Genomic DNA, 26,446 nt, shown 5'->3' with positions numbered 1-26,446 from the left:
AGAGGAGACCCAGAGTATCACACTGATCACAGTCAACCAAAGTTTGTCTGGTCTGCAGGTCAGCTTGTTTATTCATCCTGTCATTTCAATGAGCTGGTGTTATGTGATTACTTTGATTCAACAATATCTCTTTTTCACTCAGATGCACCCCTTTAAAAACTTATTCATATGAAAAGGCAAAACAATCTTTTCATTTCTGACTGTGATCCAGCTAATCTGAGTTTACTTGTTTCTTTTTCTTAACCTTTTCCCTTTTCACTTACAGTGATAGCACAAAAGACTAAAGGTATAAACAACAATCAGAATCAGAAAGACTTTATTTATCCCCGAGGGGCAATCAAGATACAACAGAGCAGCATGACATTGAAAATGAGTACAGAGCATAAACAGGTAATAACAGAGAGATAAAAAAAATACACAGAATATACAGTATATACACAGTTTTAAGATTGCACAGTTTTATCCTTTAAGTGACTTAAAGGGGAATAAATAACTGTAAGTGAGTAAAAGTGTCAGTAGTATAAAAAGAGTGTAGAGTAGTTTATGTTTATGGGTGTGGGAAATGTTCTTATCGAGTTAAAAAGCAGAGTGGCTTTGGGGACAAGGGTGGCTCTCCTCCTCTCAGTCCTGCAGGAAATGCAGCAGAGGCGTCGCCCAGAGGGGAGCCATTGAAATGCGGGGTGAAGAATGTGGGAGGGGTCATTGATGATTTTGGCTGCCTGTCTAAGGGCCTGTTGGCTGAAAACCTGTACCAGGTTTTCAGCCAACAGGCCCTTAGACAGTAGCAATCTACTCCTCTTGTATTTGTTAAAATAGTCTCGAGAAAAAATTCTCTGGTCTTTCTGGAGGTCTTTCAAAGTTCTTCTTTGGATGTTGTTAAGCCTTTTATTCCATTCTGTCAAGATGATGCCACACTGCTCCAGTAGTCTTGAGTTTTGGGTTCTGAGTTGACTTTTCTAGACTAAATTCAAAGTCTAGAATTTAAACGAGTTATTTGAGGCAGAAACAACATGAACTCAGTTTCCTGTTAGAAAACGATGGAGATGGGATGTTCATTAAATTGTTTGTTCTTCAATTAACCTATTATTACTTTGATTCATAAACACATAGAAGGTGTAGACTATAAACTTGTAGACTAAATTTCCATTTATATTTATACATGTTATGTCATTTCACCAATTTTACATTTTCCTTAAAACTATAAAGAAATGGAACATGGCTTAAGATTCTGGATAGTGTTGTTTGAGATTTTTGTTATTTATTCGATCCATCCATCCATTCACTTCTGCTTATCCTTTTCAGGGTCACGGGGGGCGCTGGGGCCTATCCCAGCTGTCATAGGGCGAGAGGCAGGGTACACCCTGGACAGGTCGCCAGTCTGTCACAGGGCCAACACACAGAGACAGACAACCATTCGCGCCCACATTCACTCACAGATTCACACCTATGGGCAATTTGGTTTAACCAATTAACCTATCCCCACAAACTGCATGTCTTTGGACGGTGGGAAGAAGCCGGAGTACCCAGAGGGAACCCACTTAAACACGGGGAGAACATGCAAACTCCACACAGAAAGACCCTGGCCTGATGGTGGAATTGAACTCGGGACCTTCTTGTTCAAGTTAAAAAAAGATAAGTTCACTAAAAACAAACAAAAAAAAAAAAAACACAAATTGTTAAGTTATCAGCACTGACCATCAAAAAATACCAGAAACATTTAACATTTCTGAGCTTTGTGTCTTCACTGCATGTTGTTTCCAGATGTTCATTCAGCAGCGTCTCTCACAGTGAGTCCTGACAGAGTGCAACACTTCACCTCTGACTCTGTCTCACTGACCTGTGAGGGAAACTTCACTGAGTGGAGAGTGAGGAAGTTCTCTGAGGACGGCCGACTCTCTGACTGTAGCAGAATGACTGGATCCACATGTGACATCAACACATCAAAGTCAGATACTGCAGTGTACTGGTGTGAGTCTGGATCAGATTTCAGCAACGCAGTCAACATCACTGTACACTGTATGTAAATGATTGCCCCAATTACCTGCTGTAAGTCATTGTATGTGAAAACAAAGACCTACATATTTTTCCTCAGTAGTTCAGACATGCCCCCTCTGTGAATCACCACTGTATCACAGTACAGGGGTTACATTCTGCAGGCAAATTGGTCCTGGGTGGGGTGCCAGATGTAGAATAATTCTGAAAACTCTTATGATGCCCACCTACCAGAAATCAACAGTCAATTTTATCATTTAAATTTTTTGTATATTCTGGACAATTGGGTAAAGAAATGAGCTGAACTGTCAACTGATTACCACTTTTGAGTTGGTGAAACCATAAGATGCTGGACACCTGTCAAAGAGTCCTGCATCCTATCCCTTGAGGGTAAGTGGGAATTTGCCCAACCAATCTGCATTTGCCTTGTGGAATTAGAGAAAGCACTGTTTGCATCTCTCGGGGTATCCTGCATGGGATACCTGGCTCATTGTCACAGCCTATTCAGTCCCTGTATAACCACAGTGAGACCATGGAAGAGTGGCCAGGGGAAGCAAGTCTGGACTTCTGTCTAGACTCTTGCCTACAAAAAAAAAACAAAACAAAAACAAAACACCAAACCTCAGATCTGGTTCTTTGTCATATTCAGCTGAATGTAGAGTAAATTTAAATTCCAGACTTGATATTGTGCAATATCCCATATATTAATATATGGGGTATTGCACAGTGGCAGGAATGAGCAGCAGTACAAACTGAACAGTGCAAAAGTTCTTTTTTTTTTTTGGGAGGGGGGGGGGGTAGTTGTTACAGTATTGCACTTTTATAAATATAAATACCAATAAAGTGGAGTGACCAGCGCAGATTATACAGAGTACTTGTGAAGCTGCAGGGCAGCTTCTGAGTGCGTCCTGTGGACTGTGCTGTGTGTGTTTAAGTGTTGTGGTTGAGGTGTCGTATGGCTTGGTGGTAAAAACAGTTTTTAAGTCTTGTAGTCCGAGCAGACAGACTCCTGTAACGTCTGTCAGATGGTAACAAGGAGAAGAGCTGATGTGCTGGGTGGCTGTGGTCCTTGATGATGCTGTGTGCTTTACGGAGGCATCGCTGAAGAAATGTCCTGAATGGCAGGAAGCCTCATGTCAGTGATGTGCTCTGCTGTCTTCACCACCCTCTGTAGTGATTTACGGCTGCTGGCAGAGCAGCTTCCGTACCAAACTGTAATGCAGCTCGTCAGCAAGCTCTCGATTGCTCACCTGTAGAAATTTGAGGTGATGTTGGCATTCATGCCAAACTTCCTCAGCCTCCTCAGGAAGTAGAGCCACTGGCGAGCTTTCCTGATAGCAGTGTGTGTAAGGATCCAGGAGAAGTCCTCGGTGATGTTGACTCCAAGGAATTTGAAGCTGCTGACCCTTTCAACCTTGGTACTGTTTATGTGGATGGGCTGGTGTTCCATGACTGGCCGTTTCCGGTAGTCCACTATCATTTCTCTAGTTATGCTGATGTTGAGAGTCAGGTTATTTTCCAGACTCCACTCGTACAGTGCCATCGTCTCCTTTCTATAGGCCGTCTCACTTCTTATCGCTAACTTTGTGCAATTGATTTTGTTGTTGTTGTTGTTAAGGCTCTTTCCATCCCTAATAGTGTGACCAGAACTAATGTGATTTGACTGTTTTGCAGATTATGATCCTATCCTGATGAATCTTGTTCATCCTGTGACTGAAGGAAGTTCTGTTAGTCTGAGCTGCAGTTCAAGAGAAAAAAAAATACTTTCCAATGTGTTTTTCTATTGTAGCGAGTAAACGCCACCGAATAACTGCTAAGGGCCTCTATACTACTTGTGCAACCTTTCAGGCCCAAAGCTCTCACAGGAACGAGCCCAGAACAAACAGGACAAGAGGGTCAATATCGGTCAGATATGTTAAAATTTATTATTTTAAAAGAACACAAAGGGTTTGCAAAAGGCCTAAAACATCAAAATGGAAAAAGTCACTAACGATCACAAGATAGTGTTATTGGTGCAACCTGCCAGCAATGCAACTATCACCTGAGGGCTTGCTCTCCCTTGGCGGTCCCAGATGCTCGTTGCTTTAAAAGAAACAAATCCACCCCAAATAAATACGAGCCCAACAGAACACTTATCGCATGCACTAAGTGTTTTAGTTCAGGCAATAATGGGTGGCACTAAAAATCACTCTTAATAAAACATATTCACTGCAAATCCACACGGAGCACCTCTAAAAGACCTAACTCCCCTAAGGTAAGAGCCCAGCTCAGGGATTGCACATTGCCCGACTAATATTGCACCAGCCCAGTAGAAAATAAAAACAAACCTGGCATAAAAACAGTTTTAAAAGGTGACCCTACTAAAACCAAAAACGCAACAAAAAGGAGAAGGAGAAAAAAAAAAAGTGACAAATTCACATGTGCAGCCTGCCCTGCAGGAGGCAATACAATATAAAATAGATTATAGTGCATAAATATACTTTTTTAAATGTCAAAATATATTAAGTTAACATACCTCCAGCAGAGGTATGCTGCACATGTGGCTTATCTTGGCTTATCTTCTGAAATCACTACTAAAAACAAAATACAATAAACATCAAATACATTTCAACAAATTAAAAAAAAAAGCACTAAAAGAAAAACAGCCTGTACATCGAACCTCTGCTGTAGAGGTTTAAAACAACGGTTTGTGTAGCAGACAATGAAAACTTCTCAGGCTCTTCACCTACTCACAAAACCATTGTTCACAGCCGCTCATCAGTGGAAATGAAGAGCAGCTGCTGCTACTTCCTCTTTTATACCCTCCATTGGGTCCCCTGGGTCCTAAAGCCTTCCCATTACACTATCACAATGACATACTTATTCAAAATGATACCCGAGGGGAGCTGAAAATCTCTGCAGTGTCAGATTCTGATGAAGGTTTCTACAAGTGTCAGTACTCAGGAAGAGAGTCAGCACAGAGCTGGATGTCAGTTAAAGGTGAGCAGGATCAAAACATTTTATTTTTCATGACATATTGTAGGTGGCTTATTCAAATATATTTACAGTAGATACCTTGTCTACTGCACTATAATATGATCTTAAAACAGGCATGTATTTTTTTTTCAACAATACTGTGGTTAACACAAATGCCTAACATGTATAAAATTTTGCAGAAAGACTGGATTTTCTCTTCAGTGGGAGAAACCCAACACTTACAGTTTTTTCTGATTGCTTAAGCACATTTTTTGTAACTATTGGCTAATTTTGCAAAACTCTTCACACAAATAAATAAAACCTGTCACCCAATTATCAAAACATTTTAGTTCTCTTGCAAAAGCGAACACAGCTAGATTAACCCTTCACACCTTTGTAAAAATGGTGTTTCCGTATCAAACAGTACACACAAGCCATCATCTACTAAGCACACAATGCGCCAACTGCACACTTATGGTATGAATACAAAACAAATCTGGCTTTTGCTTTCTCTGTGCACAAGGTAGGCTATGTCAGTTTGAGCTCATACTTCTGTCATAGATCCATAAGCATAGAGGGATCCAAACTTCAAGTACTGGTGTTTATTCAAACAAATCAAAACAAACACAAGTGTTTATTTCCAAGTATAGTGTTACAGGAAAAATGATTCTATGTTTCTTTACCTTCTTTTAAATGTACAAAGATGCCTTTTGTCTGCCCTTTGCCTATGGTTAGATTAGTTTAGAATGATCTTTTTAGACTTTCCCAGCAAAGACATCTTGTTTCTGGGACATATTGTTTTAGATTGTTTTATCTCTCACAGCCTTCTCCCAGCTCTCTGCTGACGAGACTAGCGCCACATATGGAGTTGTTTATTTTATTTGTTTTGTATTTTCTTATCCTGTTCTCACTGTCTTTCCTATAAAAATTACCAAGCCACTGTGCATGGTGTGAGTTGTTCTTAGCAGCTCACCCGTGTACATGTTTGATAAAGAAAGTAACTTTGTCTCATTGTGTCTTTATTTCTCCTGGGTCTTTTACAGAGTTTTCCCCCAACATATAGGATTATTTGCAATCTCCATAATGACTATATGGATTACTTGGTCTGCAGTGAACATGCTTCCTCTGCCCCCAGCATCTGGTCATCTCGCAATTCTGTAAAGTAACAATTTCAGTATTTTTACATCAATGGTATTGGTGTGTTTCTCATTGGCATATGGCAGTGCCACAAATCTTTGTGCGAAGTGACTGTACTAACCGATTCTCATTTCAAGATGTCCTTATGGTACTTGCTACAGTGTAGCGGCTCGAGTGGGGCTGGACCCGTTGGCCAGTTACCCTCAGGGTCATTCCACGGTTGATTACATGGTCCACTATTGTAGCTCTGATGTCATCAGCAATTCGATTTCTTACTCTTCCTACCCTTCCTCTCCCCCCTCCTCGTCTTCCTCTTGCTCCTCCTTGTCCTTGTCGTCCTCTTCATCCTACTTCTTGACCTCCACGTCCTCTTCCTCGGCCTCCTCTACTTCTCACTCTTTCTGCTCCCTCCATTGTACTCCGCACACACAGCTTACCTGTATTATAGTGCTTAGGCTGATTGCAAAGTGAACTAATTATCTAAAAAAGATTTCACATGTGAAAGTGTGCCAGACAGTTGGCAAGTTAGTGTTAATGATAGCCATACATGTGTATACTGTTGCTAGGAGTGTGTTGGAAATTTGGTAATTGAGTGTTGTGCAGTGAATTGTGCCTACAGTTTTGCAAAGTGTCTGTTACAAAATTGCAAACTGAGTGCAAAGCAGTTTTTGTGCTTTTAGTTTTGCAAACTCAGTGAGTGGTTTTGCTATAAGTCTGAATAGTTTTAGAGGTTGTGCTACAGGAATCACAGTTAGGGTTTAAGCATTCAGAAAAAACTGTAAGTGATTAAGGGGTATTGCAAGCTTGGAATAGTCTTTTATAAACCTCCTGTAATATCCAGTGAACCCAAGGAAAGACTTAAGCTACTTGATCTTAGCTGGTCTTGGCCAGGTAGTGAGGGCAGCTGGATCTGTTTTGACCCCTTCTGATGATACAACATAGCCGAGATATTGGACAGATGTCCTGAAGAACTGACATTTCTCTGGCAACAGCTTTAAAGTAAATTCTTTCATCCTATGGAGGACCTTCAGCGATCGTTCCTCATGGTTCTCAAGTGTAGCTGAGAAAGGAGTGACATCATCAAGAAAAACCGAGACCTGACTCAAATTCCTGCTGCCTATACACTTTTCCATAACATAAGAGGAAACAAGAAGACTAGAACGCCTCCTTATGCTGTTTTTTAATAGAGAACACTTGGGCATTTATTTTAACACAACACCTAACAGTCTTACCTTCTCTTATCAGTTACTCGAATGATTTGCAGAATGTTGACATTACTTTTGGGACGAAAGCTCAATATAACCCTGCCTCACCCAGTTTCTATACTGGTCCATTTATGTCTGTTGTTACAGTTGCGCAGTTTCATGTTTGAGTACACTTTCAGTTTAGATTTTTTTTCATCTTCACGTGGTGCACAGCTGCTGGGGTGTCCTTTGCTAAATCTTTAGTGCCTCTGAACTTGAGATTCAACACCTTACTTTCTTTTATTTTGACATTGAGGAAAAGTTGCCTACACAGAACTTCTTATGTTGAAATAGCTCAACAGGCACTGCTGGGATTTGAACCCAGGATCTCCTGTTTACTAGACAGGTGCTTTGACCGGCTAAGCTACAGTGCCTCCTTCAGGGAAGGGAAAAACCAAGTAACCTCTGCAGACACAGGTTTGAATCGGTTCGTCACATTTTTCCCCACCAGCTGTTGGGCAGTAGCCAGAGGCACACAGCTCAAGGCGCTGTGGCTTAGCTGGCCAAAGCGCCTGTCTCGTAAACAGGAGATCCTGGGTTCAAATCCCGGCAGTGCCTTACCTCCCTACCAATGCCATTACATTTCATTAACGGGTGCTGATGGCGGGAAGCATTGGGAGTTATGCTTTCTCTCCTTCGTTTCCAAGAAGAGGACACAATGATGGCATGGCACAACACAGAAGAGCCACCTCCACAAGACAAGACTCAGCAGTCCATCTGCATCTTAAGGATAAAGGACACTCTTTCGAGGATGCCAACGTTGCCATTTTGGACAGAGAGGACAGATGGTTTGAAAGAGGAGTGAAAGAAGCCATCTATGTCCACTGTGAGCGACCATCTTTGAACAGAGGCGGGGGTTTACGACACCAACTCTCTGCCATTTATAATCCAGTTTTGAGATCCCTTCCCAGACGCCTTAACACCCACTCACATCCTGGGCCATCTGACCTCAGGAATTCGCATGATAAGGTGGGGCCAGGTTTCACAATGAACACAACCGAAACTCTGGCTGATGGGGACCCACACCCAGTTTCACACCTTGGCTCAGGCGATTAGAGGATCATCAGGGGGTCCTTTTGTCCCTCTGTGGGGGGTCACTCCCACTAGGTTTATATCTGGGACTCTCCACCATTTGACCTTAGAACTTAAGAAGCTTCTCGGATGAGAGGTGAAACGTCTTCAAGCAACTTAAAGAAGTCTAGACGCTTTTCTTTGCAAGCTCCTTTGACACAATGAAGATTTAGACACGCCCAAGACATCAATATTGGGTGAACAACCCTCAGAAGCTCCACTAGCGGTTTAATGCCTGGGACACCTCCAGCATTTGTTCTAGAACTGAAGAAGCTTCTTGGATCAGGATGTGAAAAGAAGTTTTTAAAGCTCTCAAGAGTACCGTGAGGTGGATAACTGAGGACATACACAGACTTTGAAAGATTTCCCAACTCCAAGATTAACAATGCAATCAACACTGTGAAGAAGATGGTTTCAAATGGTAATAGCAAGGTACTGCTGGGATTTGAACCCAGGGTCTCCTGCTTACTAGACAGGCGCTTTGACCAGCTAAGCCACAGTGCCTCCTGCGGTGAGGCAAACCGGTGATACCTGGTATTACCTGGTACTGCAGAAGGAGACGAGTTCAATCTTTTTAACCTTTGTGCACTATAAATGTAGGATATGGTCAAATAGTCCAACAAGTAACTTCCTGTTCTTCACTTCTTCAATGACCTCAGTGGAAACATCATAAGGTGAAGGAGAATCTTTTGAGACTGATTCAACAGGGTGAGTCTGAACAAGTCCTCAAAACAACTCTATTTCCCTTGGCAAGGGTGGATTCCCGCACTTGACTGTCAAACCTTTGTTTGTTTCGCAAAGCACTCTTTTGACTGTGCTCAATGGCTAACTGGTAGCTTTCTGCAAGACTCTCTCAGCTCTCCAGATCTAATTTCTGTTCACGTAGCCAATCGGAAAGAGACATCTGCTTCAGGGGGCATGGCCCAGCTACATCAGTTTGACAGAAATCTGCTGGTATTGCAGAGGCTCCAATAGCCAAACATTGTACTCGTGCAGACGATGATACTGCTGCCTCCTCCTCAAGAGTTGAGGAATACTCATGTCTCTTGCATACTGCCTTTACTGCCTCGGTTGGAAAATCAGGCTCTTTGTTGCGGCGCAAGAGCTGTGCAGTAAAGCCTTCAATGGCATTTTCCTCATCATTAGAACTCTGATCAGATATATCACAGGCATGCCGATACGGACGTCTCAACAGCCCATCTGCATCTTGGTTGTTCTTCCCAGCGCTATACTCAATGTCAAAATCAAAACTGGAAAGTACGGCCAACCAGCAATGCCCTACTGCATCCAACTTTGCAGATGTTAAAACATATGTGAGTGGATTATTGTCTGTCATCACTGTAAATTTTGCTCCATAGAGAGCTTTGGGGTCCTTAGGGACTAGTAAAGCGCTATATAAATACAGGCCATTTACCATTTTACCATTTAGATAGCGGAAAACGTTCTGGGTGACAGCCCACTTCACAGACAGGAAGTCAAGCTTGTGTGCAGGGTACCTTTGCTCGGACTTGGAGAGACCCCTACTGGCACAGGCAGTGACTCTTAACTTGTTCTCCTGTTCTTGATATAAGGCTGCACCGAGAACATGGGCGCTTGCATCGGTGTGCACAATATAATGTCTCTTTGGATCTGCAAACCCAAGAACAGGAGCTGTTGTGAGCTTGAGAGTCAATGTCTTCAAAGTATCTTCAGCGGTTGGGGTCCATTTTTCGTGAAAAGGTTTTTTGAGATCCGCACTGGTAGAAACCTTGTGGTTTCTGCCAGACAGACTGGATATTCTCTTCAGTGGGAGGCAACCAGCACTTAAGTGATTAAGGGGTATTGCAAGCTTGGAATAGTCTTTTATAAACCTCCTGTAATATCCAGTGAACCCAAGGAAAGACTTAAGCTACTTGATGTTAGCTGGTCTTGGCCAAGTAGTGAGGGCAGCTGGATCTGTTTTGACCCCTTCTGATGATACAACATAGCCGAGATATTGGACAGATGTCCTGAAGAACTGACATTTCTCTGGCGACAGCTTTAAAGTAAATTCTTTCATCCTATGGAGGACCTTCAGCGATCGTTCCTCATGGTTCTCAAGTGTAGCTGAGAAAGGAGTGACATCATCAAGAAAAACCGAGACCTGACTCAAATTCCTGCTGCCTATACACTTTTCCATAACATAAGAGGAAACAAGAAGACTAGAACACCTCCTTATGCTGTTTTTAATAGAGAACACTTGGGCATTTATTTTAACACAACACCTACCAGTCTTACCTTCTCTTATCAGTTACTCGAATGATTTGCAGAATGTTGACATTACTTTTGGGACGAAAGCTCAATATAACCCTGCCTCACCCAGTTTCTATACTGGTCCATTTATGTCTGTTGTTACAGTTGCGCAGTTTCATGTTTGAGTACACTTTCAGTTTAGATTTTTTTTCATCTTCACGTGGTGCACAGCTGCTGGGGTGTCCTTTGCTAAATCTTTAGTGCCTCTGAACTTGAGATTCAACACCTTACTTTCTTTTATTTTGACATTGAGGAAAAGTTGCCTACACAGAACTTCTTATGTTGAAATAGCTCAACAGGTACTGCTGGGATTTGAACCCAGGATCTCCTGTTTACAAGACAGGTGCTTTGACCGGCTAAGCTACAGTGCCTCCTTCAGGGAAGGGAAAAACCAAGTAACCTCTGCAGACACAGGTTTGAATCGGTTCGTCACATTTTTCCCCACCAGCTGTTGGGCAGTAGCCAGAGGAACACAGCTCAAGGCGCTGTGGCTTAGCTGGCCAAAGTGCCTGTCTCGTAAACAGGAGATCCTGGGTTCAAATCCCGGCAGTGCCTTACCTCCCTACCAATGCCATTACATTTCATTAACGGGTGCTGATGGCGGGAAGCATTGGGAGTTATGCTTTCTCTCCTTCGTTTCCAAGAAGAGGACACAATGATGGCATGGCACAACACAGAAGAGCCACCTCCACAAGACAAGACTCAGCAGTCCATCTGCATCTTAAGGATAAAGGACACTCTTTCGAGGATGCCAACGTTGCCATTTTGGACAGAGAGGACAGATGGTTTGAAAGAGGAGTGAAAGAAGCCATCTATGTCCACTGTGAGCGACCATCTTTGAACAGAGGCGGGGGTTTACGACACCAACTCTCTGCCATTTATAATCCAGTTTTGAGATCCCTTCCCAGACGCCTTAACACCCACTCACATCCTGGGCCATCTGACCTCAGGAATTCGCATGATAAGGTGGGGCCAGGTTTCACAATGAACACAACCGAAACTCTGGCTGATGGGGACCCACACCCAGTTTCACACCTTGGCTCAGGCGATTAGAGGATCATCAGGGGGTCCTTTTGTCCCTCTGTGGGGGGTCACTCCCACTAGGTTTATATCTGGGACTCTCCACCATTTGACCTTAGAACTTAAGAAGCTTCTCGGATGAGAGGTGAAACGTCTTCAAGCAACTTAAAGAAGTCTAGACGCTTTTCTTTGCAAGCTCCTTTGACACAATGAAGATTTAGACACGCCCAAGACATCAATATTGGGTGAACAACCCTCAGAAGCTCCACTAGCGGTTTAATGCCTGGGACACCTCCAGCATTTGTTCTAGAACTGAAGAAGCTTCTTGGATCAGGATGTGAAAAGAAGTTTTTAAAGCTCTCAAGAGTACCGTGAGGTGGATAACTGAGGACATACACAGACTTTGAAAGATTTCCCAACTCCAAGATTAACAATGCAATCAACACTGTGAAGAAGATGGTTTCAAATGGTAATAGCAAGGCACTGCTGGGATTTGAACCCAGGGTCTCCTGCTTACTAGACAGGCGCTTTGACCAGCTAAGCCACAGTGCCTCCTGCGGTGAGGCAAACCGGTGATACCTGGTATTACCTGGTACTGCAGAAGGAGACGAGTTCAATCTTTTTAACCTTTGTGCACTATAAATGTAGGATATGGTCAAATAGTCCAACAAGTAACTTCCTGTTCTTCACTTCTTCAATGACCTCAGTGGAAACATCATAAGGTGAAGGAGAATCTTTTGAGACTGATTCAACAGGGTGAGTCTGAACAAGTCCTCAAAACAACTCTATTTCCCTTGGCAAGGGTGGATTCCCGCACTTGACTGTCAAACCTTTGTTTGTTTCGCAAAGCACTCTTTTGACTGTGCTCAATGGCTAACTGGTAGCTTTCTGCAAGACTCTCTCAGCTCTCCAGATCTAATTTCTGTTCACGTACACTGAAAAAAATATGTTGTTGGATTTACTTAATTCAATGGTGGACATTTGTTGCACACAGATGTTTTGCTTTGGCAGCAACTTAAACAATTGAGTTAAATTAACACAATTTATTCATGTTCAATAAACCTGTGCAATTTGTGTTGATAAAATGTGACTTAAACATGTTTTGATGAAGTAATTTGAGCTCTTGAAATATTTTAATCCTTCACAATTTTCTCACTTTATCCCAACACCATTCAATAACTTTTACCCAATACTACTTGGTCACTTAAATACTACATGTTATCTTCAAATTACATTTTGCTATTATATTCTAGCATCAAATACACAATTTTCAAATGGAGGCCTTATAACAGATTGTATTGTTCTCTTCCAAGATGGTTGCTGGCATCCACCAGTAACCTTTCAAAACAAAATGTCTAATTTCACTGCAGTAGGTAAAGAATTAAACTGACATTACTCCTCCACTGAATCTACATAAATCAACAGTTAAATAATGTCAGTTCTTCCGTGTTCTCTGGAATCAATCACAGCAAAGAAATTAGACTGTTTCTTTTGAAAAATGTTGGGAAAGAACAAATCAAAACATTCTATTTAAGGCCTCTGACGTCAAGATTCAGTTAAACAACAATTATAACTAAACAATTTGAGGTAATGTTAGTTTCCATTAACATTAAATTAGGTTACTGAATTGGCAAACACCTTCCTATTAACATTACCCATTTTACCCCAATAACTAAAGAAATTAGCACCTGCAGGTCAAAACCTTTATTCAAGAGATGCAAAAATAACATTGATACAGTGACTGTCAAAAAATACAGCACTGATCATACTGTGACATCTTGGTTCAAAACAGCACACTTAGAAATATTCAACGTTCCTTACTTCAACTGAATGAAACTGAAAATACCATTTCACACGACCCATATGGGATATTTAGACTGTATAACTGTTCATGCTACATCTCTTCACTAGTAAAAGAAAGAAAAAATACAAAGAGAAATTTAAAAATGCTGCCAAAATGCTGTACAGAGCAAAAGGAAAAACAAACAACAACAACAAAAACGGCTCGTCCTCATGGCAGTTGCAGTGTATATAAAAATGAACCCTGCGATCCGTTCCTGGAATTGAGCTTCAGAAATGCAGCAGAACAAGTGTGAGATTTAAATGTCCTCTCACCTAGAGCTGGTCACCTCACATGCATAACAGTGAGCTTTCCTTGCAGGAGCAGTTTTGTCTTAGTTGTGAGTTTTTCTTGAGAGCTGAGTTGCTTCCAACTCCATTACCACCCTTTGAATCACCTCAAAAGTGTAGCAGAGTTGTGATGGGTAACTCATGTTGAAGGAATAAAAAAGGTCCAAACAGCATGGCTACTGCAAAGGTCACGTTATCCAGATCTTGAAGAACTACTATACCCTCGATGATGATGCCAACATCAGAAAAGTCATTGCCTGGTGCATCCTCTGGAGACAGATGTTCATTGTGGTTTTCTCAATCTGTGCAGTGGCCTCAGTCAAGTCCTGGTTAAACACAAAACATTTCTTTAAGATTCCTTTTTAAACTCATCTCTTTTGAATCTACCAGTTCTAATGTTAGAGTAATTTAAACCAATGCAAGCAACATAGTAAATAGCTATAGCCAAAGAGTGGCCTGCCATGCTGCCATTCATGGTCTAACAGAGTTTCTAAGAGAGGGTGAAAAACATAATAATTTCAAATGCTTTACATTAGTTTTTGTTAGAAAGACACCGGCCCATCAGAAATCCAGGCTATGTCACTCAGAAGATGTTAGAATTTAGACTTTCAGCCCCACAATTTGGTTAGCTGTTGGTCTTTTTTTTTTTTCAAACAAAAGCTAAATATTGGGGGGATTTTCCTTTGTTCACTAGAATGACAAATTTAAAGTTTTTTCACACTGATGTGACCCCTAATACAGGGGTGGGGCCTCAAGGGCCGGCGGCCGAGTTCACTACCAGGCCTCATGTGAACTTCAAATTATTAAAGAGGACTACTGGTCCTAACTGGTCCAATGAGGATCAAGTGGATAACTAAATGCATTTTTAAATGTTGCAAAGCCACAATCTACTCATAAAACACTCACCATGAACTCCTGCGTGGAGAAGATGTTGCAATTGTCTTTCACACGGATGCGGAGCACTTTGATGAGACTCCCTTTGAGCATTAATGTCATCCTAAAGTATTATAACAAAGAAAACAGAGATTTGTGAACTTTTCAGTAGCACAGAAGAAAATGATCCCAGACAAAAACTTGACTTTTTAAACCAGTCAACATGCAACACCAGCATCTACAAAGAAATATCAAAAGTTCCTGTTTGACATCAACTTTATGGATATATAGTTTCCAGAACATTTATTTTTAAAAAAAGATACATTTTTCTCAGTGGGCCAGTAAATGCATGACGAAAATTATGGCATCCTTTCGGTGGAATCAGTACTCACGGGTAATAGTTGACTGTTTCAATGGATGTAGCATAAAAATCTTTTACTGACCTAATGCAATACATATACACTTTGTAGTTAAAGAATTTTAAAGTTCTTACTGTCATCATGGCAGCTACATCCTTTAGCTTTGTGCCCTGTTCCCCCGATCACTTTGCAAACACTTTCAGCAGACTGTCAGAGAGAAACTCAGCTCCGTCAGAAACCTGTAAAGGCATGGTTGGGATGTATGGCGTTATTTTTGTGCCACTATTCTGAGCGCACGTAAAAAAGGTTTGCAGGTGCAAGTGTTGCATTTTGAGGAGAAATTTATTTTGAGCGAAGAAAAGCTGAATTTGAGTGAACAAAATTCATTGCTGCATGCAAAAAATGTATATCCGTGTTTGCTATTATCCATATACACACGCACAATAGCAGCCCCTCTCGCTCAGTTTTTGTATTTGCGCTCGCAATGTGTCGCTCACGCTCTCAACATTTCTGCCCGTGCATGCTCAACTCTTTCTGTACACCGTTATATTTGTGCCACAAAACCAGCCAATCACAGACTTGGATGCAAAAAAATCTGATTGGCTGTTTTTGTCTCCAATCAGCTCGAAAGGACGAAATGCAATATCCCAGAATCCATTTCGTCCAAAGCTCAAACGAGGCAGTAGCGGAGGAACACAGAGTGGCGGAGTTTGAAATATTACTCTTTCTGGGACACAAAATAAACTTTTAAGATATTTTCATGTTAGAATGTAGCTGTGTGAACTTCTAATATCTGCTCGATTTATCAAGACATCACATATTTGCATAAGTGCTCCAACGTTTTCGGAGATGCCTGTTACCCACCAGCTGACCGGGTGGGAACTCGGGTTAAACATAATATATAAGGCTGAACTGACAAAAAAATCACCGACTACACCACCAGGTATTATTGGAAAAACCATAAAGCCTTTGAACGAAAACAAACGCTGTTGTGACAGTGATGTGCACTGTTTTGTTGGTATATATGTATGATTTGTATCACCTTCATGTTTCCAGCTTTACAGCTGTGGCTCCAGCAAATATCAGCTGATACTAGAAATTAATTTTAAATAAATTCTAACAACAGCTGATCCATTTTGAACGTGCTGCTGCTGTTGTTTAGCGTAACATCCGCTGGTTTCCTGTTTCTGGCGCAAAGTGGGAGATAAACAAACAAGAGAGACGATCAGCTGATCATTGATCAGTTTCATGATTGAAGTAGCAACAGGAGAGGGAGGGAGAATGAGGAGAGAAGAGGCAGCTAAGACACAGAATAACTCCAGCTTTGTGTCTTTTTTATTCTCGCTGAAGTCTTTTCCCCTCAATACGGATGTATTGTAATTGGTCCAGCCCAGAGTTGATTATTACCAGCTGGCTAATCCACCACCTTTCATTGTTTATACCATTACAAAAACAAACAAACTAACATAAAAATGAAAAATCACCATTGGCCCACCGGGCAAATGCCGGGTAAATGCCCAATGGCCAGTCCAGGTATTCGGTCAGCTGGTGGGTAACAGGCATCTCCAAAAACGTTAGAGCACTTATGCAAATATGTGATGTCTTGATAAATCGAGCAGATATTAGAAGTTTACACAGCACCATTCTCGCATGAAAATATCTTAAAAGTTTATTTTGTGACCCACAAAGAGTAATATTTCAAACTCTGCCACTCTGTGTTCCTCCGCCACTGCCTCGTTTGAGTTTTGGACGAAATGGGTTCTGGGATATTGCATTTCGTCATTTCGAGCTGGTTGGAGACGAAAACAGCCAATCAGATTTTTTTTGCATCCAAGTCTGTGATTGGCTGGTTTTGTGGCACAAATATAACGGTGTACAGAACGAGTTGAGCGCGCACGGGCTGAAATGTTGAGAGCGTGAGCGACACATTGCGAGCGAGCGCAAGTGCAAAAACTGAGCGAGAGGGGCTGCTATTGTGTGTGTGGATAATAGCAAACACTGAAATAAATTTTTTGCACGCAGCAATGAATTTTGTTCACTCAAATTCAGCTTTTCTTCGCTCAAAATAAATTTCTCCTCAAAATGCAACACTTGCACCTGCAAATTTTTTTTACGTGCGCTCAGAATAGTGGCACAAAAATAACGCCATAGGGATGCACTGGAATGCTGCATTTCATCTAAAATGACATAAAATTATTTTGAAATAACAGCAGGCACTGTGCTTGGTTAATAATCAGTAATGTTTTGTTGAATAAAAACTGTGTTTCCAGATCTTATAGGATTAAAAAAATCCAAAGATGTTTGTTTCTGATTTGCAACCCAAGAACCCACAAGTTACAACCTCATTTTAGTTCAAGTGTGCATTAATGCGAGTCCAGTAATCACCTTTCTGACAATACATACAGGTTAAACCTATGGCAGATTTTGGATTTCTCAGTTGTATTAATAGGGTGAGTATGCATGCACCTAATAATTATAAAAAACCTATTATAATTAAGTTACAGAAACCTTAAGCGAAAATAGAATATACTTTCTTACCATAACACCTTGAACCCACAATCCATCAGCTGACTCCTGGTGAAATGCAGAATAGAGGTCATCTCTCAATGTGCATCAACAAAAACAAAAACAAAAACAAAAGGACAGCAGGTGAGGGCAGGAGGGGTAGGGATGTAAGCTAGCATAATGCCACTGATGATATTAGCTAAAGCTGTTCAATGTCCAAAATCTCACTAACACCACGGTGCAGTAAATACACAATGTAACTGAAGAGTCAGTTGACAAATCTATTCACACAGAAAACCAAATTATGTTATGAGTGCCTCGTAATTAGGTTTAATGTGATATTACGGCTCTTGTGCCAAAGACAAATTCAAATGAAAAAGCGCCAATTCTTTGATAACAGATAAAACAGCAAATAAGCTAACGGCTCTTTTTTAGCATGTTACATGGCGACACTCTAGACGTTTAACTACATTTGGCTGAAATATGGTAAAAATGAATTCAAAAAATCAAGACATACCAAAAACGTAGAGTTGGCTGCTCGACTTGACTGAGATGGATGCATTTTTTAAACCACGATCCAAAGCCCGCGAGATGAAATCACGCGTGGTTTCACGAGATTTAACGTTGCTATCTTATTGACTTACTTCACCTGAACATGATATGAACAATTTAATACACCCTTTCTGCATATCATGTAGTTTTTACACTATATAGTTACATTTATCTTTAAAACATGAGGCAATTGCGTTAAATACATGCAAGATGCTTACATAAATCCAAGAGATGGCCAGTCCCTTTTTTTCAGTGTAGCCAATCGGAAAGAGACATCTGCTTCAGGGGGCATGGCCCAGCTACATCAGTTTGACAGAAATCTGCTGGTATTGCAGAGGCTCCAATAGCCAAACATTGTACTCGTGCAGACGATGATACTGCTGCCTCCTCCTCAAGAGTTGAGGAATACTCATGTCTCTTGCATACTGCCTTTACTGCCTCGGTTGGAAAATCAGGCTCTTTGTTGCGGCGCAAGAGCTGTGCAGTAAAGCCTTCAATGGCATTTTCCTCATCATTAGAACTCTGATCAGATATATCACAGGCATGCCGATACGGACGTCTCAACAGCCCATCTGCATCTTGGTTGTTCTTCCCAGCGCTATACTCAATGTCAAAATCAAAACTGGAAAGTACGGCCAACCAGCAATGCCCTACTGCATCCAAGTTTGCAGATGTTAAAACATATGTGAGTGGATTATTGTCTGTCATCACTGTAAATTTTGCTCCATAGAGATAGCGGAAAACGTTCTGGGTGACAGCCCACTTCACAGACAGGAAGTCAAGCTTGTGTGCAGGGTACCTTTGCTCGGACTTGGAGAGACCCCTACTGGCACAGGCAGTGACTCTTAACTTGTTCTCCTGTTCTTGATATAAGGCTGCACCGAGAACATGGGCGCTTGCATCGGTGTGCACAATATAATGTCTCTTTGGATCTGCAAACCCAAGAACAGGAGCTGTTGTGAGCTTGAGAGTCAATGTCTTCAAAGTATCTTCAGCGGTTGGGGTCCATTTTTCGTGAAAAGGTTTTTTGAGATCCGCACTGGTAGAAACCTTGTGGTTTCTGCCAGACAGACTGGATATTCTCTTCAGTGGGAGGCAACCAGCACTTAAGTGATTAAGGGGTATTGCAAGCTTGGAATAGTCTTTTATAAACCTCCTGTAATATCCAGTGAACCCAAGGAAAGACTTAAGCTACTTGATGTTAGCTGGTCTTGGCCAAGTAGTGAGGGCAGCTGGATCTGTTTTGACCCCTTCTGATGATACAACATAGCCGAGATATTGGACAGATGTCCTGAAGAACTGACATTTCTCTGGCGACAGCTTTAAAGTAAATTCTTTCATCCTATGGAGGACCTTCAGCGATCGTTCCTCATGGTTCTCAAGTGTAGCTGAGAAAGGAGTGACATCATCAAGAAAAACCGAGACCTGACTCAAATTCCTGCTGCCTATACACTTTTCCATAACATAAGAGGAAACAAGAAGACTAGAACACCTCCTTATGCTGTTTTTAATAGAGAACACTTGGGCATTTATTTTAACACAACACCTAACAGTCTTACCTTCTCTTATCAGTAACTCGAATGATTTGCAGAATGTTGACATTACTTTTGGGACGAAAGCTCAATATAACCCTGCCTCACCCAGTTTCTATACTGGTCCATTTATGTCTGTTGTTACAGTTGCGCAGTTTCATGTTTGAGTACACTTTCAGTTTTGATTGTTTTTCATCTGCATGTGGTGCACAGCTGCTGGGGTGTCCTTTGCTAAATCTTTAGTGCCTCCAAACTTGAGATTCAACACCTTACTTTCTTTTATTTTGACATTGAGGAAAAGTTGCCTCTTATTTTGAAACAGCTCAACAGGCACTGCTGGGATTTGAACCCAGGATCTCCTGTTTACAAGACAGGTGCTTTGACCGGCTAAGCTACAGTGCCTCCTTCAGGGAAGGGAAAAACCAAGTAACCTCTGCAGACACAGGTTTGAATCAGTTCGTCACATTTTTCCCCACCAGCTGTTGGGCAGCAGCCAGAGGAACACGGCTCAAGGCGCTGTGGCTTAGCTGGCCAAAGCGCCTGTCTCGTAAACAGGAGATCCTGGGTTCAAATCCCGGCAGTGCCTTACCTCCCTACCAATGCCATTACATTTCATTAACGAGTGCTGATGGCAGGAAGCATTGGGAGTTATGCTTTCTCTCCTTCGTTTCCAAGAAGAGGACACAATGATGGCATGGCACAACACAGAAGAGCCACCTCCACAAGACAAGACTCAGCTGTCCATCTGCATCTTAAGGATAAAGGACACTCTTTCGAGGATGCCAACGTTGCCATTTTGGACAGAGAGGACAGATGGTTTGAAAGAGGAGTGAAAGAAGCCATCTATGTCCACTGTGAGCGACCATCTTTGAACAGAGGCGGGGGTTTACGACACCAACTCTCTGCCATCTATAATCCAGTTTTGAGATCCCTTCCCAGACGCCTTAACACCCACTCACATCCTGGGCCATCTGACCTCAGGAATTCGCATGATAAGGTGGGGCCAGGTTTCACAATGAACACAACCGAAACTCTGGCTGATGGGGACCCACACCCAGTTTCACACCTTGGCTCAGGCGATTAGAGGATCATCAGGGGGTCCTTTTGTCCCTCTGTGGGGGGTCACTCCCACTAGGTTTATATCTGGGACTCTCCACCATTTGACCTTAGAACTTAAGAAGCTTCTCGGATGAGAGGTGAAACGTCTTCAAGCAACTTAAAGAAGTCTAGACGCTTTTCTTTGCAAGCTCCTTTGACACAATGAAGATTTAGACACGCCCAAGACATCAATATTGGGTGAACAACCCTCAGAAGCTCCACTAGCGGTTTAATGCCTGGGACACCTCCAGCATTTGTTCTAGAACTGAAGAAGCTTCTTGGATCAGGATGTGAAAAGAAGTTTTTAAAGCTCTCAAGAGTACCGTGAGGTGGATAACTGAGGACATACACAGACTTTGAAAGATTTCCCAACTCCAAGATTAACAATGCAATCAACACTGTGAAGAAGATGGTTTCAAATGGTAATAGCAAGGCACTGCTGGGATTTGAACCCAGGGTCTCCTGCTTACTAGACAGGCGCTTTGACCAGCTAAGCCACAGTGCCTCCTGCGGTGAGGCAAACCGGTGATACCTGGTATTACCTGGTACTGCAGAAGGAGACGAGTTCAATCTTTTTAACCTTTGTGCACTATAAATGTAGGATATGGTCAAATAGTCCAACAAGTAACTTCCTGTTCTTCACTTCTTCAATGACCTCAGTGGAAACATCATAAGGTGAAGGAGAATCTTTTGAGACTGATTCAACAGGGTGAGTCTGAACAAGTCCTCAAAACAACTCTATTTCCCTTGGCAAGGGTGGATTCCCGCACTTGACTGTCAAACCTTTGTTTGTTTCGCAAAGCACTCTTTTGACTGTGCTCAATGGCTAACTGGTAGCTTTCTGCAAGACTCTCTCAGCTCTCCAGATCTAATTTCTGTTCACGTAGCCAATCGGAAAGAGACATCTGCTTCAGGGGGCATGGCCCAGCTACATCAGTTTGACAGAAATCTGCTGGTATTGCAGAGGCTCCAATAGCCAAACATTGTACTCGTGCAGACGATGATACTGCTGCCTCCTCCTCAAGAGTTGAGGAATACTCATGTCTCTTGCATACTGCCTTTACTGCCTCGGTTGGAAAATCAGGCTCTTTGTTGCGGCGCAAGAGCTGTGCAGTAAAGCCTTCAATGGCATTTTCCTCATCATTAGAACTCTGATCAGATATATCACAGGCATGCCGATACGGACGTCTCAACAGCCCATCTGCATCTTGGTTGTTCTTCCCAGCGCTATACTCAATGTCAAAATCAAAACTGGAAAGTACGGCCAACCAGCAATGCCCTACTGCATCCAAGTTTGCAGATGTTAAAACATATGTGAGTGGATTATTGTCTGTCATCACTGTAAATTTTGCTCCATAGAGATAGCGGAAAACGTTCTGGGTGACAGCCCACTTCACAGACAGGAAGTCAAGCTTGTGTGCAGGGTACCTTTGCTCGGACTTGGAGAGACCCCTACTGGCACAGGCAGTGACTCTTAACTTGTTCTCCTGTTCTTGATATAAGGCTGCACCGAGAACATGGGCGCTTGCATCGGTGTGCACAATATAATGTCTCTTTGGATCTGCAAACCCAAGAACAGGAGCTGTTGTGAGCTTGAGAGTCAATGTCTTCAAAGTATCTTCAGCGGTTGGGGTCCATTTTTCGTGAAAAGGTTTTTTGAGATCCGCACTGGTAGAAACCTTGTGGTTTCTGCCAGACAGACTGGATATTCTCTTCAGTGGGAGGCAACCAGCACTTAAGTGATTAAGGGGTATTGCAAGCTTGGAATAGTCTTTTATAAACCTCCTGTAATATCCAGTGAACCCAAGGAAAGACTTAAGCTACTTGATGTTAGCTGGTCTTGGCCAAGTAGTGAGGGCAGCTGGATCTGTTTTGACCCCTTCTGATGATACAACATAGCCGAGATATTGGACAGATGTCCTGAAGAACTGACATTTCTCTGGCGACAGCTTTAAAGTAAATTCTTTCATCCTATGGAGGACCTTCAGCGATCGTTCCTCATGGTTCTCAAGTGTAGCTGAGAAAGGAGTGACATCATCAAGAAAAACCGAGACCTGACTCAAATTCCTGCTGCCTATACACTTTTCCATAACATAAGAGGAAACAAGAAGACTAGAACACCTCCTTATGCTGTTTTTAATAGAGAACACTTGGGCATTTATTTTAACACAACACCTAACAGTCTTACCTTCTCTTATCAGTAACTCGAATGATTTGCAGAATGTTGACATTACTTTTGGGACGAAAGCTCAATATAACCCTGCCTCACCCAGTTTCTATACTGGTCCATTTATGTCTGTTGTTACAGTTGCGCAGTTTCATGTTTGAGTACACTTTCAGTTTTGATTGTTTTTCATCTGCATGTGGTGCACAGCTGCTGGGGTGTCCTTTGCTAAATCTTTAGTGCCTCCAAACTTGAGATTCAACACCTTACTTTCTTTTATTTTGACATTGAGGAAAAGTTGCCTCTTATTTTGAAACAGCTCAACAGGCACTGCTGGGATTTGAACCCAGGATCTCCTGTTTACAAGACAGGTGCTTTGACCGGCTAAGCTACAGTGCCTCCTTCAGGGAAGGGAAAAACCAAGTAACCTCTGCAGACACAGGTTTGAATCAGTTCGTCACATTTTTCCCCACCAGCTGTTGGGCAGTAGCCAGAGGAACACAGCTCAAGGCGCTGTGGCTTAGCTGGCCAAAGCGCCTGTCTCGTAAACAGGAGATCCTGGGTTCAAATCCCGGCAGTGCCTTACCTCCCTACCAATGCCATTACATTTCATTAACGAGTGCTGATGGCAGGAAGCATTGGGAGTTATGCTTTCTCTCCTTCGTTTCCAAGAAGAGGACACAATGATGGCATGGCACAACACAGAAGAGCCACCTCCACAAGACAAGACTCAGCTGTCCATCTGCATCTTAAGGATAAAGGACACTCTTTCGAGGATGCCAACGTTGCCATTTTGGACAGAGAGGACAGATGGTTTGAAAGAGGAGTGAAAGAAGCCATCTATGTCCACTGTGAGCGACCATCTTTGAACAGAGGCGGGGGTTTACGACACCAACTCTCTGCCATCTATAATCCAGTTTTGAGATCCCTTCCCAGACGCCTTAACACCCACTCACATCCTGGGCCATCTGACCTCAGGAATTCGCATGATAAGGTGGGGCCAGGTTTCACAATGAACACAACCGAAACTCTGGCTGATGGGGACCCACACCCAGTTTCACACCTTGGCTCAGGCGATTAGAGGATCATCAGGGGGTCCTTTTGTCCCTCTGTGGGGGGTCACTCCCACTAGGTTTATATCTGGGACTCTCCACCATTTGACCTTAGAACTTAAGAAGCTTCTCGGATGAGAGGTGAAACGTCTTCAAGCAACTTAAAGAAGTCTAGACGCTTTTCTTTGCAAGCTCCTTTGACACAATGAAGATTTAGACACGCCCAAGACATCAATATTGGGTGAACAACCCTCAGAAGCTCCACTAGCGGTTTAATGCCTGGGACACCTCCAGCATTTGTTCTAGAACTGAAGAAGCTTCTTGGATCAGGATGTGAAAAGAAGTTTTTAAAGCTCTCAAGAGTACCGTGAGGTGGATAACTGAGGACATACACAGACTTTGAAAGATTTCCCAACTCCAAGATTAACAATGCAATCAACACTGTGAAGAAGATGGTTTCAAATGGTAATAGCAAGGCACTGCTGGGATTTGAACCCAGGGTCTCCTGCTTACTAGACAGGCGCTTTGACCAGCTAAGCCACAGTGCCTCCTGCGGTGAGGCAAACCGGTGATACCTGGTATTACCTGGTACTGCAGAAGGAGACGAGTTCAATCTTTTTAACCTTTGTGCACTATAAATGTAGGATATGGTCAAATAGTCCAACAAGTAACTTCCTGTTCTTCACTTCTTCAATGACCTCAGTGGAAACATCATAAGGTGAAGGAGAATCTTTTGAGACTGATTCAACAGGGTGAGTCTGAACAAGTCCTCAAAACAACTCTATTTCCCTTGGCAAGGGTGGATTCCCGCACTTGACTGTCAAACCTTTGTTTGTTTCGCAAAGCACTCTTTTGACTGTGCTCAATGGCTAACTGGTAGCTTTCTGCAAGACTCTCTCAGCTCTCCAGATCTAATTTCTGTTCACGTAGCCAATCGGAAAGAGACATCTGCTTCAGGGGGCATGGCCCAGCTACATCAGTTTGACAGAAATCTGCTGGTATTGCAGAGGCTCCAATAGCCAAACATTGTACTCGTGCAGACGATGATACTGCTGCCTCCTCCTCAAGAGTTGAGGAATACTCATGTCTCTTGCATACTGCCTTTACTGCCTCGGTTGGAAAATCAGGCTCTTTGTTGCGGCGCAAGAGCTGTGCAGTAAAGCCTTCAATGGCATTTTCCTCATCATTAGAACTCTGATCAGATATATCACAGGCATGCCGATACGGACGTCTCAACAGCCCATCTGCATCTTGGTTGTTCTTCCCAGCGCTATACTCAATGTCAAAATCAAAACTGGAAAGTACGGCCAACCAGCAATGCCCTACTGCATCCAAGTTTGCAGATGTTAAAACATATGTGAGTGGATTATTGTCTGTCATCACTGTAAATTTTGCTCCATAGAGATAGCGGAAAACGTTCTGGGTGACAGCCCACTTCACAGACAGGAAGTCAAGCTTGTGTGCAGGGTACCTTTGCTCGGACTTGGAGAGACCCCTACTGGCACAGGCAGTGACTCTTAACTTGTTCTCCTGTTCTTGATATAAGGCTGCACCGAGAACATGGGCGCTTGCATCGGTGTGCACAATATAATGTCTCTTTGGATCTGCAAACCCAAGAACAGGAGCTGTTGTGAGCTTGAGAGTCAATGTCTTCAAAGTATCTTCAGCGGTTGGGGTCCATTTTTCGTGAAAAGGTTTTTTGAGATCCGCACTGGTAGAAACCTTGTGGTTTCTGCCAGACAGACTGGATATTCTCTTCAGTGGGAGGCAACCAGCACTTAAGTGATTAAGGGGTATTGCAAGCTTGGAATAGTCTTTTATAAACCTCCTGTAATATCCAGTGAACCCAAGGAAAGACTTAAGCTACTTGATGTTAGCTGGTCTTGGCCAAGTAGTGAGGGCAGCTGGATCTGTTTTGACCCCTTCTGATGATACAACATAGCCGAGATATTGGACAGATGTCCTGAAGAACTGACATTTCTCTGGCGACAGCTTTAAAGTAAATTCTTTCATCCTATGGAGGACCTTCAGCGATCGTTCCTCATGGTTCTCAAGTGTAGCTGAGAAAGGAGTGACATCATCAAGAAAAACCGAGACCTGACTCAAATTCCTGCTGCCTATACACTTTTCCATAACATAAGAGGAAACAAGAAGACTAGAACACCTCCTTATGCTGTTTTTAATAGAGAACACTTGGGCATTTATTTTAACACAACACCTAACAGTCTTACCTTCTCTTATCAGTAACTCGAATGATTTGCAGAATGTTGACATTACTTTTGGGACGAAAGCTCAATATAACCCTGCCTCACCCAGTTTCTATACTGGTCCATTTATGTCTGTTGTTACAGTTGCGCAGTTTCATGTTTGAGTACACTTTCAGTTTTGATTGTTTTTCATCTGCATGTGGTGCACAGCTGCTGGGGTGTCCTTTGCTAAATCTTTAGTGCCTCCAAACTTGAGATTCAACACCTTACTTTCTTTTATTTTG

The 26,446-nt window shown here is 42.5% G+C and overlaps 1 long non-coding RNA gene and 12 other non-coding genes across 13 annotated transcripts; 4 read left to right on the top strand and 9 right to left on the bottom strand.

The window, feature by feature from the left end:
- Window positions 1-7,628: 7,628 nt before the first annotated feature.
- Window positions 7,629-7,702, bottom strand: trnat-agu (transfer RNA threonine (anticodon AGU)). Its single transcript has one exon. It is a non-coding gene; the product is annotated as a tRNA-Thr (tRNA).
- Window positions 7,703-7,812: 110 nt separating this feature from the next.
- trnat-cgu (transfer RNA threonine (anticodon CGU)) lies at window positions 7,813-7,886 on the top strand. Its single transcript has one exon. It is a non-coding gene; the product is annotated as a tRNA-Thr (tRNA).
- A 943-nt stretch (window positions 7,887-8,829) lies between these two features.
- trnat-agu (transfer RNA threonine (anticodon AGU)) lies at window positions 8,830-8,903 on the bottom strand. Its single transcript has one exon. It is a non-coding gene; the product is annotated as a tRNA-Thr (tRNA).
- A 2,064-nt stretch (window positions 8,904-10,967) lies between these two features.
- On the bottom strand, window positions 10,968-11,041 carry trnat-ugu (transfer RNA threonine (anticodon UGU)). The gene has a single exon. It is a non-coding gene; the product is annotated as a tRNA-Thr (tRNA).
- A 110-nt stretch (window positions 11,042-11,151) lies between these two features.
- On the top strand, window positions 11,152-11,225 carry trnat-cgu (transfer RNA threonine (anticodon CGU)). The gene has a single exon. It is a non-coding gene; the product is annotated as a tRNA-Thr (tRNA).
- A 943-nt stretch (window positions 11,226-12,168) lies between these two features.
- Window positions 12,169-12,242, bottom strand: trnat-agu (transfer RNA threonine (anticodon AGU)). Its single transcript has one exon. It is a non-coding gene; the product is annotated as a tRNA-Thr (tRNA).
- A 384-nt stretch (window positions 12,243-12,626) lies between these two features.
- On the bottom strand, window positions 12,627-15,304 carry LOC146714495 (uncharacterized). The gene is made up of 3 exons (XR_014919304.1): window positions 15,187-15,304; window positions 14,727-14,817; window positions 12,627-14,146 (listed from the first exon to the last, which is right to left on the bottom strand). It is a non-coding gene; the product is annotated as an uncharacterized LOC146714495 (long non-coding RNA).
- Window positions 15,305-19,969: 4,665 nt separating this feature from the next.
- Window positions 19,970-20,043, bottom strand: trnat-ugu (transfer RNA threonine (anticodon UGU)). The gene has a single exon. It is a non-coding gene; the product is annotated as a tRNA-Thr (tRNA).
- Window positions 20,044-20,153: 110 nt separating this feature from the next.
- trnat-cgu (transfer RNA threonine (anticodon CGU)) lies at window positions 20,154-20,227 on the top strand. The gene has a single exon. It is a non-coding gene; the product is annotated as a tRNA-Thr (tRNA).
- A 943-nt stretch (window positions 20,228-21,170) lies between these two features.
- On the bottom strand, window positions 21,171-21,244 carry trnat-agu (transfer RNA threonine (anticodon AGU)). Its single transcript has one exon. It is a non-coding gene; the product is annotated as a tRNA-Thr (tRNA).
- A 1,984-nt stretch (window positions 21,245-23,228) lies between these two features.
- On the bottom strand, window positions 23,229-23,302 carry trnat-ugu (transfer RNA threonine (anticodon UGU)). The gene has a single exon. It is a non-coding gene; the product is annotated as a tRNA-Thr (tRNA).
- Window positions 23,303-23,412: 110 nt separating this feature from the next.
- trnat-cgu (transfer RNA threonine (anticodon CGU)) lies at window positions 23,413-23,486 on the top strand. The gene has a single exon. It is a non-coding gene; the product is annotated as a tRNA-Thr (tRNA).
- A 943-nt stretch (window positions 23,487-24,429) lies between these two features.
- trnat-agu (transfer RNA threonine (anticodon AGU)) lies at window positions 24,430-24,503 on the bottom strand. Its single transcript has one exon. It is a non-coding gene; the product is annotated as a tRNA-Thr (tRNA).
- Window positions 24,504-26,446: the final 1,943 nt, after the last annotated feature.

The sequence above is a fragment of the Copadichromis virginalis genome, linkage group LG3, assembly GCF_057382275.1.
Source record: "Copadichromis virginalis isolate Kocher_CV1m ecotype Utaka linkage group LG3, C_Virginalis_male_GT1.1, whole genome shotgun sequence".
NCBI classification, from domain to species: Eukaryota; Metazoa; Chordata; class Actinopteri; order Cichliformes; family Cichlidae; genus Copadichromis; species Copadichromis virginalis.
Note: the sequence above shows the minus strand (reverse complement) of the source record. Positions and strands in the feature narration are given on the sequence as shown.